We start from the raw sequence: 11,192 nt of genomic DNA, 5'->3' as shown, positions 1-11,192 counted from the left end.
TACGGTTCAATTTGGATGTTATGAATAGAATGTCCCTCGATTCCTATCTTGCCATGTCTAGTAATTATTTTCAAAATTTGTAAAGTACTAGATATACAAAGATGAAAGATGGATTAGTATAAAGTAAACATGAACCTTTTAATAAGATTATAAAGATAAATCATATAGTATATAAGCTGAATAAAGTTGCTTTTGTAATATGATTCTATTATATACTTTCTACTGATTATATTTAAAGGGCTCACCCGATGTACAAAGTATTTTATAGCTATTGCTAGTTATGAAAGGAAGGATGCTAGTATACAGTTTTTTTTTTTTTTTTTTTTTATTTTTTATGAAACCGTAATATACAAATTTCTAAAGAAATAATATTAGTTATTAATTGCACAAAGAGTTGTCATGCCATATCGTGCATAAAGTTTTTAGAAGAATTAATTTCTAGAAACCTTCTCCTTATTTGTCTGCTTAGTACCATGTAAGTTAGGGAGGATCCCATCCCACCTTCCGTCAAAACAACAATCAAGTCCACTTTGCTCCAAAAGTAATTAGTACAAGCTTGAAGATTAATTAGATCTTAAGTTAAAATTGATTAGAACCCTCCAAAATAGTTCTCCATAGGTTTCTTTAGGAATGCTATTTGTACTTAACTTAGAGTTTTGAGTTATAAATCTATTAGGTTAGAGTTTTTAAAATGGCAATGTTATAAATTGGCGACAACTCTATAATTTTGTTAGCTTAACTAGTATATGCATAATAAATAACTATTATAATTTTAGTATTAAGACTTAAATAAATAATCATCTCTTTAAAAATAGCAAAATATTCAGACCTCAATAGGATGATTGTAAAGAAATAAAAAATGATTATTCTTTGAGGCATTACTATTATAATCAAACATCTATATTCACATGCAGATTATTTGGTTCAAACATGCACGTCTGAAGTCATTTCCGTGTTTTTTTTTTCCCTCACTTTCTTTTCATTTTTTTCTTTGGCATTATTTAAAGAATTTATTAATAGTACAAAGTAACATAGGAAAGGCGAAAAAGAGAAAATAAAAAAATTTGACATTTATTATTATTTCTATATCAAACTTAGTGAGTTATTAAAAATAGGGCTTTATTCTTGAATTGAAGCTATTCTTGAATCAATCTCAATCTTGTACACGACTTTAGTTAATTAATTGACATGCATTTATGTGTTGTTATTATAGAAAAACATAAGTGAGGTTGAAGCTAGATGTATCAAAGGCCAATAAATGTTCCTAATCCTAAGTTTATCGACGGTATTGACAAATTCATTGATTCCACGTGCACTCATCCAGAATGTATGGACAAACCAAAAATAAAGGGTCCATGTCCACACAATAAGTGTTAGGACCGCCAATACCTAGATGTTTAACCAGTGAAATTACTTCTTTTGAGATATGGCTTACCGGGATATTACGTATGAACAAGAAACAAGGAGACAGAGGCAAGGACCACTGAAAATCAACCAGTTTTTCTATCTAAAGAACCCGCAAAAATAGTTGACAACCAGTACTACAAAATAGTGATGGATGCTATAAGACCTTCATTCAATCCCAATTTTGATGAGTAAGAGATTTCTAATCTGGAGGCATAAAATTTATCTGACATGCTACATGCAACATATAATTTGTTGTGGCCCAAATGTCAGACCCATTCATAGTTATCTTTAGTCTTTAGAATGCTAAATATCAAGGCTGATCACCATTTATCAAAGTGTGCTTTTGATGCAGTTGCTCAACTAATCAAAGATGTCGGCTCAAAGATGCACGTTTGGTGTAATATTCAGAATTTTTCTTTTAATAATAGTAATATTAGTAATAATTAATAACAAGTTTTATTAAATTAATATTACTTCATTTTTAATTAATTTATTTAGGATGATTTAAAATAGAATTTAATGCTAGATAAAAATAAGAGAGTTATTTTTCTATATCTAATTAGTTTGATTTTTAAGAAATTAATTAAGTAAATTTCTTGGGCAATAAATTATATTTTTGTTTACTTAATTTTCTTCCCATATGAGTATATGAATTGAATTCTATATTTGAAAGTTGTGAAAGAATTGGTAAATAATATTTTTATAAAAGAATTTATTAGGGAATAGCAAATCTTAATTAGCTAATGGTGTTGATTTTAATTGAAAAATAGTTAGTAAATTGATTAACTAAGTTAATTAAGTATTAGGATTAAATTGACAATTAATTTTGGAATAAGGATTAAGAATATAATTGCTTTAATCTCGAGTTTTAAATGAAAATTTGTATGATTGGTATTTTTGTAATTTAATATGTCGATAAGGGCACTTTGGTAATTTTACTTTTAAAAGCAAGGGTAAATAAGTAATTCTCTATTTTTAATAATTTTAATTTGGCCCAAATTAAGTAGCTAGGGGCTTAATTGAAAAGCTAAAAAATAGTTGGAGGATTAAACGAAAATTTTACAAGGCGAAATTTTTAGTAATTAATAAAGTTGAGGGACTAAATGGAAAATAAGAAAAATTGAGGGACCAAATGTCAATATAGAGAAGAAAGAAAAGAAGGAGAAGAGATCGACGTGGGATAGGGAAGAGGAAGGGAAGTAGCGGTTAAGTGGTGGCATGCTTCGAGGCTTCAAAGGTGTACGGGAGAACGCGAGGAAGCAACTGCGGCTTTTCAACGCCATTTTAGGCGTTTCCAGCGTCCTTTGGCGGCAAGGTTGGTCTTAAAATGACCGGTGAGTTGAGGGCTTCCTTTTAGGGGTAGCAGCGTCAGCGTTAGTGGCCGGAGGAAAGAGTTTCGGTGAAGTGACGACAACAGAATTTTTGAGCTTTTTTGGCCGTCTTCGGCGAGCTTTGGCTGATCAAAGGGCATATCTGGACCCCTCTCAGCTCAAGCTTTCCAATGGCAGCAGTTTCGCGTCGATTGGACTCCGTTTGAAAATCAACGACCGAGATCGTCCGTAAATTTCTCCGAATGATTGGGGGGTCAGATCGGAAGATCAGTGTTGGAATCATCATTAGTGCATTGTTTCAAGTCCGTAGGCGCGTTCGGATCGTCGATCGGACTCCAGTAGCTGGAGGCGAGTCGACCGAGTTATCAAGCGTCTCGGTAATTCTCTAGCCTGATGATTTTATAGTTTGTTGAGAAAAATTATATAATTAACTATTGCGTTTAGCATTAGAAAAATTATGTGAGGATTGTTGGCCGAAATAAATAGTGTGTTGGACCGTTTGTCAATATGTGATTTGTGATGCATTGCAGAGTTGGAAAGATTAATGCAGTTTGGGTGTCCCAACACCTGTTAATTAATCGCAGTATATTTGAAGTGTTTTTGGCAGGTTCTGGACCCGTTTTACGGGGGCTAAATGTCCATATTTAGGGGAGATTCTACCAAATTTTCGATAGAATTCTTCCGAGTCGAAATTCTTAGACATGGAGTTCTAGGAGTCTAGGCCTAGGGTTATTTATCAAATGTTATACTTTTCTGATTGAATTGTTCCCGTGATTAGATAAATCCGTCAGTTCGGCTCGCTCCACCCGAGGCATCGGAGTAGGGCTAGGAGATCGTCAGAACTGTGAGTTAAAATCGTATATCTGTTTACATGTGTCATGCTAAGATTTTACGTAATTCTGATTAAATGATTTAATATTTTAATTATTTATTTAATTACTATCCATACATGTATCATTTTCTGCATCAATGCTATTGAAAATGCATGTTAACTCAGGATGAGATGGCAGTAAAACATGTCACCTAATGGGTTGCATCAGGACCGCGTATGCACCGGTATGAATCTGAGACAGATATTAAAAGGTAAATTTAGGACTTGCCCTAGTCGAGTTTAACTCTCTGGACTGAGTATAGTGAGTTTGCCGAAGTAAAGGTCCCTGGTCAAGCATTGCTCTCTGGGCGCTGGCTTTGTTGGAAATATAAGTGACCATACTGGTTTAAGGACCTTGGTCGAGCTTTGCTCTCTGGGCGCCAGTTCTGCTGGAACGAGAGAGCCGAAAGGCTAAGGCTATTAGTAATGGGGATTAGGGTTTTACTGATGTACTCCATCCCATAGTACACTTTGTGAAATTTATTTTATAGAAACATGGCATGACACGTAATTTTGCATGACTTAATAGTTTATTATAATTAAACAAATATTTTATTGAAGTGTTTGTTTTTGTTTTTGGAATATATGATTTTAACTCACTCTCAAGACTGACAGTCTCAATTTCACTTTTTTTCAGGTGTTGATAGTTTTTTTGCAAATCTTTTCCTCTAGCAGCTCGATTTCTTCATCTTCGGGTTAAACGTAATTGACTTTATTGGTATGTTGACTTTTAAAATTCTAGAATCTCCGCAGTAGAAATTCTAGATTTACCTTTTTGTAACATTATATAAATTCAGGTCTTGCCCAATTATGCTAGCAGACCAAATTTAATTTGTAGTATCTGGTGGCTAAAGTTTAATTGTGGAAAAGTGCCAACAGATAAAATTTAAATTGCAAATTGTTTGAGTTAGTGAATAGTCAGGCTTACTACGGGATATGGTGGCCTTACGCCTACCCATTCCCTAGTGCCGATCACGGGCCCATAGATCGGGTCGTGACACTTGGTTCGCAGTTTGAGATTACTAATAGAGAAGATATATTATTGTTTTAATGGCTGCATGGTTTATTGGGGGAAGATGTTAACTTGACTGTGTGCAAGATTTGTGGCCATCCAAGTTATAAAAGATGACATGCCATTAAAAGCAGTCAAAAGAAAAATAAATGTACCTTTTAAAAAATATATTACTTCCTTTTGACGCCATAACTTCTTAGATTATACGCTTCAAAAGCAACCGCTAATGAAATGAGGTGCCATATGGAGCATGAGGTCGAGAAAAGTGTAATACAGTCATCAAATTCTATTTCTTAGAATCATTTTAATGATGTTCATCCTAATTTCTCTTTCAAAATCAGAAATGTCCATCTCAGACTCTACACTAATAGATTCTAAGCTTTTGGACAATCCAAGCAATAGTACTCATGCTGGCCAGTGATAGTGATAATGTATAATCTAACCACCCCCCCCCCTCAATGTGTATAAAAGAGACATTGATATTTTTAACGGTCCTTATTATAGGACCTCAGAATTCAAAACATATGATAGATTTGTATTGCACCCATTGATCAGTGAATTAAAGTAGTTATGGGAATATAGGTCTTAAGCATTCGACACTTTTTGAAATCAAAACTTTTAATTACGAGTAGCCTTAATATGGACAATTATCAACTTCTTCGTGTATGCAATGTTGTCTGGTTGGTCCACCACCGGTCGTTTGGCTTGTCCTTATTGAATGGAGGATTCTGATGCCTCTACCCTAAGTAAGAGTGGTAAGCAATCATGGTTTTATAATCAAAAGAAGTTCTTAGATGCTGATCATCCTTTTAGAAGGAACATGAATTTTAGAAAAATCAAATTGTGAGGAAAGTTGCACGCTTAGTTAGATCGGGAGAAGAAATATTGGGTATGCTTGATGATATCAAAATGAAAAAGGTAACAGATGGATATTCTGATGCAACTAATGGTGCACTAAGTAAATCATGGGGCTGGAAAGAAATGAAGCATCTTTGGGATTTGCCCTACTAGAGCTCCAATGTAATTTGACATGACCTTGATGTTATGCATATTGAGAAAATTCTTTGACAATTTTTTTAATAAAATATTGAACATACCTAGCAAAATAAAGGACAATATGAAATCTAGGCAAGAGTTAAATGAGTATTTTCGGAGGCCAGAGCTTGGAAAGTCTTTGTCAACTAGTAAATACCCAAAGGCTTGTTATAGACTTGATAGGGAAGTTAAATTAATTTTGTTTGAATAACTTAGTAAGTTGAAATTTCCTAATGATTATTTGTCAAATATGGAAGTATGTGTGTGTGGATATGAAAAAGTTGAGGTTGTTTGGTATGGAAAGCCACGACTACCATGTCTTAATGCAGAGGTTAATGCCTATCGCCTTCCATGAACTACTACGGGGAATGTGTGGAAGGCTCTGCAACAGTCATTGTGAATGAAGATATGTTTAGATTTAAAGTTGGGATCCCAATTATCTTATCAAAGCTTAAGAGAATATTCCCTCTGAGTTTCTTTGATTCTATGGAACATCTTGTTATTCACCTATCATATAAGGCTCCATTGCTGGACTTGATGAAACCCATCTAGCACAAGGAATTCTACTCCAACAAGAAATCCTAATAATGCAAATCCTACTAGCTCAAGGAATCCTACTCCAATAAAGAATCCTAATTCAACTAGAAATCGTAATCGAGTAAGGAGTCCTAATTATGAGAAACCATCTAGCACAAGGAATTCTACTCTAATTAGAAATCCTAATGATGCAAATCCTACTAGCTCAAGGAATCCTACTCCAAGAAGTAATTCTAATTCAACTAAGAATTCTTATCCAGCAAGGAGTCCTAATGATATTAGGAGTTCAAGCGACAAAAAGAATTCTAATTCCACTAGAAATCCTAATCCAACTAGGAGTCTTAGTCTGATTCAAAGTCCAAGTGAAATTGGGCTTAATCAAGAAAATGAGCCTCAAGTTTATTCATCAACTTAATTCAACATATGGAGGCATGATCAAGTTAAGATATGCCTAAAATAATCAAGCCAAGCTATTTGGAGTCCAATACTGAAGAATGGGTCGCATATCACATGTTACTTAAGCCAAATTGTCATGTTAATTATATGGGCTAGCGTTGGATGAATTTTAGGAGTTTTGTTCATTTAAAGAAGTCTTTTAATATTTAGGAGTCTTGTTTTAAGTTATCTTTTTAGTTTAGAAGTTCTATTCCTAGTCTTATTCTTATTTGTTTCCTTATCATTATTAAGATTTTTTTACAGCTTATATAAGCTGGTACGAATTCTATGTAATGACAGGTTATTGAATATTGATTATTTGAGTTAAATCTCTTATTTTGTTATGAAGTTGGTGAATTTATCAAGTGTAGACTTAATATTTTACAAACTTAGTTTAATCTAAATTTATGTTTATGTTAAACAACCTTTAATTCTTTATAATTAAGGTTCTTAAGTATAAGTTATTTAAGGGTATTGTTGGGAGTTAGAGTTTCTTTTCTTGATTAGGTGAATGATCCTTGGCAAAGGCATCAATATTGAATACGGTTTTGGCACAAGTTAGTTATGTTCGTATCATGACCTGTTCAGTTTCGGTGGATGCATCCATTTTAGAGGTTAGAAAAATCTATCACTATAATCTTTTTAATATTCTAATGTTTTCTTTCACTTGATATTAGCGCAATAACTTTGTAAGGATCTTCAAAAGTACAAGAATATTGTGAGAAATAAAGCGTAAGCGGAAAACTCAATATGCAAAGCCTATTTAGTATAGGAGGCATCTACTTTTTACTTGTACTACTTTGAGGATCATTTGCCAACAAGCAAGATCTATGCCTTACAATTATGAAAGTGGAAGATGATCAACCAATTTACATTGGAAACCTTTCCATTTCCAAAGATAGTGGTAGATCATTTGGTCATTTAAGAATAAGACATATGACACCAGAAGAGTACAAGCCTGCTAAGTCATACATTTTATTTAACTACAAAGAAGCAAATCCATTAGTGCGGTTAGTTTTATATTATTATTAGAAACTTAATAATTGACTTAGAATTTCATTAATCACGTCATCTAACACTATACATTATAGTATTTACACGGATATATTACGACAACACAATCCAAACTTTTGCGGATGAAGAAGTGGATGAAAAACTTGAAGTGGACTTTCCTAAATGGTTCAAAGCATATGCAAGTCTTTTCTTCTAGCAGTGTTTGTTGAAATAATGAATGTTTTTTTAATATATCCATTGAATTTAGTTTTATATTCTAGGCACACGATTCATTAAGTAATATCCATAACAATTTCTTAAAGAATCTTGCAAAAAGGCCTTTGACTACTATTACAAAATACCTTGGGTATTTTCTAAATGATTATAAATTTCACACACAGTTCAATGAATAGTAGGGCATGCATCAAAGGCCAAAATTATAGTGTTTTGGAGAATGATTTCTGTGGTTGGCTAATTGAGGTTGTCCAAATCGAATATCCTAATTGGCCAATTAAGAGAATAGTTTTATTCAAGTTTGAATGGTTTCATCCGATGACTAATGTGGATACAATGGTTCATGACAATATAAAATTATTGAAATCAATCATAGAAGACAATATGGGAAATACGAACCATTTGTTCTTGCATTACAAGTAGTTGAGGTGTATTATTGCTTGTACCGATCCACACAACAAGATAGAATTGAATGGTGGGTTGTCTCAAAGCTTAAACCTAAATGAATTATTGATATCCTTGAAAGCTATTCTCAAAATAAACTTGCACTTGCACAACCCCCATTTTAGGATGAGTTAATTGAAATATATTCTATTGAGACACTAGAAGAGGATCAACTTACCGCATTAGATGATCCGATGGGTGATTTAATTGATATTGCAAATGATCTTCAGAAGAAGAACGAGAACCACAATTAGAAGCTTTCTTTAAATCAGAGGACGAATTAGATATGGATGATATAAATAACACTCATAGTGAATAGAGGTACTTATATGATGGTTGTATGATTAAATGGTTATCTTTTGGTTATCCTTATAATGATGCACTTTTAAATATTTATTTATTATATTATATACTAATTTGCTTATAATCATAATTAATGTTTTATTATATAGGACAGTGGCTAGATGACACCATAATGGCACCTGAAGTGATGGATAGGGTCAAGGCTCATGTGGGGGACCTCCATCCCACCAATAGTTCGTTTGCAATGCCTAGTGATTCCATCGCTCCATCCATATCCACATCTATAACTCCAACCCTATCAATAATACCACCCCCATTGTCAACTCCACCCATATCCACAGCTCTATTCTTGAGTGCACCTCCATTCACTAGAGTGCCATCGCCGTCCATTGGCACCTACTTGACAATTGGCGATCCAAGCCTGACTTCACACTCATCTCCATCACAACTGACTACACCTATGATGCCTGGTGCTGTGTTAAGCTCGGGTAGTTGTGGAAGTGGTTGTAAGAGGATATGATTAGAAGATAGAAAGTAAGTAATGTTTTATACTTTATGTTATGTTCATTATGTTTTTTTTAGTTTAACTATTGTTATATGTGTTTAATTTAAATTTGTTGAGTCACACCACATGGCTTCCCGTATACCTGTATATTTAAGGAAATTATCTATTATGAGGGATATACATGGAAGGCAATGCCACTAGCAGCTCAAGAGGGATACTAGTATGAGTTTCAGGTTAGTTCTACATTTATATTTGTGTATTTATTGATTTTATCAATGTTACATATTTGAGGAAGTGTTGTATTAACTTAGAATGTGTTTTATTGAGTTATGAAGTGTTTTATTTATTACAGGTAATTTGCCTCAACTATTTGAGGTTTGGATAGTGCATATTACATGGGAGACTCTGCCAATTTTTTCAAAAAATTGGTATATTTAATTATTTTATGTATATATATTTGCCGAAATGTTTTGAGTGGGAGGACTCTATTAATGAGATTGTGAGGTTGGCATAGGAGAAGCTAGCTGCCAGGAGATATAATGATATGCTACACAGGTGGAGGGCAAGGTTGACCCCCATGTGTTTCATAGGAGGTTTGGGATAAATGACAGGCAAAGTAGTCTAAGAGTTCCTTCCGAGCAATTGCAATGCGTCAATCGAGGAATCATCTGAGTGAAATAGGAGGCCCTAGATCGAGGCCGACGCGACACACTTATGGCTCCATCTTTATTCAAGAGCACGTTAAAAGGATCGTAAGGTTGTTATATATTATATTTTTAATATAATTTAAAAAGTTACGAAAAATTATATTTTATTTTTTATTTTTAGGAGATGTTGAAGGTGCATCCCCGGTCAAGGTCCGGATGTTCCATGAGACTAAGATAACTAAAGGCAATGATGGATCGAGGCTATATGTGGATGACCGCGCCATGAAAGTTGGGGTAAATGCGTAATAAATAAATTAATTTAGTTTATTTAATTATTTAATTAAATAATTTAATTTAGTAGGTTCATTTTAATTATATTTTTATTTAATTTATATATTATAATATGTTTAATGATTAAGCAGGAAAGCCTTGAAGAGCGTATAATAGAGGCATCTCACGGTGAAGTCGGTAATCCGGTGACACTGTCCTAAGAGGAGGAGAGAATTTTCTTAGAGACAGTTTAGGCTTTATTACATAGCAAATATGTATATGGGACATGCAAGAATAAGACATCTTCATATCACTCTGATGTCTTAACCTCCATAGTTGCCACTAGTGGGATTGATGATCACCGCTTTCGACAGCTTGAAGACACGAGCTTGTAGTTGGCAAATCAGTTGCAGGAGAGACGAGTGGATTCAGCTGTTGGAGACCACTATGCGCTAGTTGGTGTAGAGGTTGACCCTAAGCACTCAACAATATGTCCTGACCCCCCGACGACAACTTATAGCAAGATCCACCTTTTGGTAAGTCGTAAATTTATTAGTACTTCTTCTTCTATTTTTAGTATTCTCTCAGTGTACATCAACTTTATGACCTTAGATTTGGTTATTTATTGTTGTTAGGGTATCTGCACTTATTAAAATTTTTATACATTATAAAATTCTTAATTTAAATTATATTTCTCTTATGTTTTGTTACTTTGTAATTTAAAATTTTATTTTTCATTATATATAATTTTAATATAGATAAATTAAATGACATAGTAATAATAAGACTAAATATATTAAAAATATCCAATGAAAATTAATATAAAAAATATTTCGATATAAATTTAGCTACCACATGCTAAGTGGTCTTTGACGTGGTAGCTAAACAGAGACCATTTAGTGATCACAATTAATTGATAGCTAAAATTAGAGACCATCTATTTAGCAACCACTTTTGAGTGGTCTCTAAACTAGCTACCACTTAGCGACCACATCTCGTGGTCTCTAAATTGACTACATAAAATTTTGGTCGCTAAGTGGTCTCCTACATCAATGAAATAATGACCAACTAGAGACCAGACAGAGACTACATTTAGGGTAGCTAAATAGAGACCACATGATATGGTTGCTATTTTTAGAGACTATATTGATTTATAGTTGTTATTTTT

General features: G+C 33.4%; 1 long non-coding RNA gene across 3 annotated transcripts; it reads left to right on the top strand.

Annotated features, from left to right (window-relative positions):
• Positions 1 to 2,655: 2,655 nt before the first annotated feature.
• Positions 2,656 to 10,654, top strand: LOC112536521. 3 transcript variants are annotated; one of them, XR_007215443.1, is made up of 8 exons: positions 2,656 to 3,115; positions 3,517 to 3,582; positions 4,247 to 4,327; positions 7,136 to 7,242; positions 8,752 to 9,340; positions 9,460 to 9,864; positions 9,936 to 10,048; positions 10,177 to 10,654. It is a non-coding gene; the product is annotated as an uncharacterized LOC112536521 (long non-coding RNA). The 3 variants fall into 3 exon arrangements; XR_007215442.1 differs by having other exon boundaries at positions 2,656 to 3,582; XR_003080513.2 differs by lacking the exon at positions 7,136 to 7,242 and having other exon boundaries at positions 2,656 to 3,582.
• Positions 10,655 to 11,192: the final 538 nt, after the last annotated feature.

This window comes from Ricinus communis, chromosome 4 (genome assembly GCF_019578655.1).
Source record: "Ricinus communis isolate WT05 ecotype wild-type chromosome 4, ASM1957865v1, whole genome shotgun sequence".
NCBI classification, from domain to species: domain Eukaryota; kingdom Viridiplantae; phylum Streptophyta; class Magnoliopsida; order Malpighiales; family Euphorbiaceae; genus Ricinus; species Ricinus communis.
Note: the sequence above shows the minus strand (reverse complement) of the source record. Positions and strands in the feature narration are given on the sequence as shown.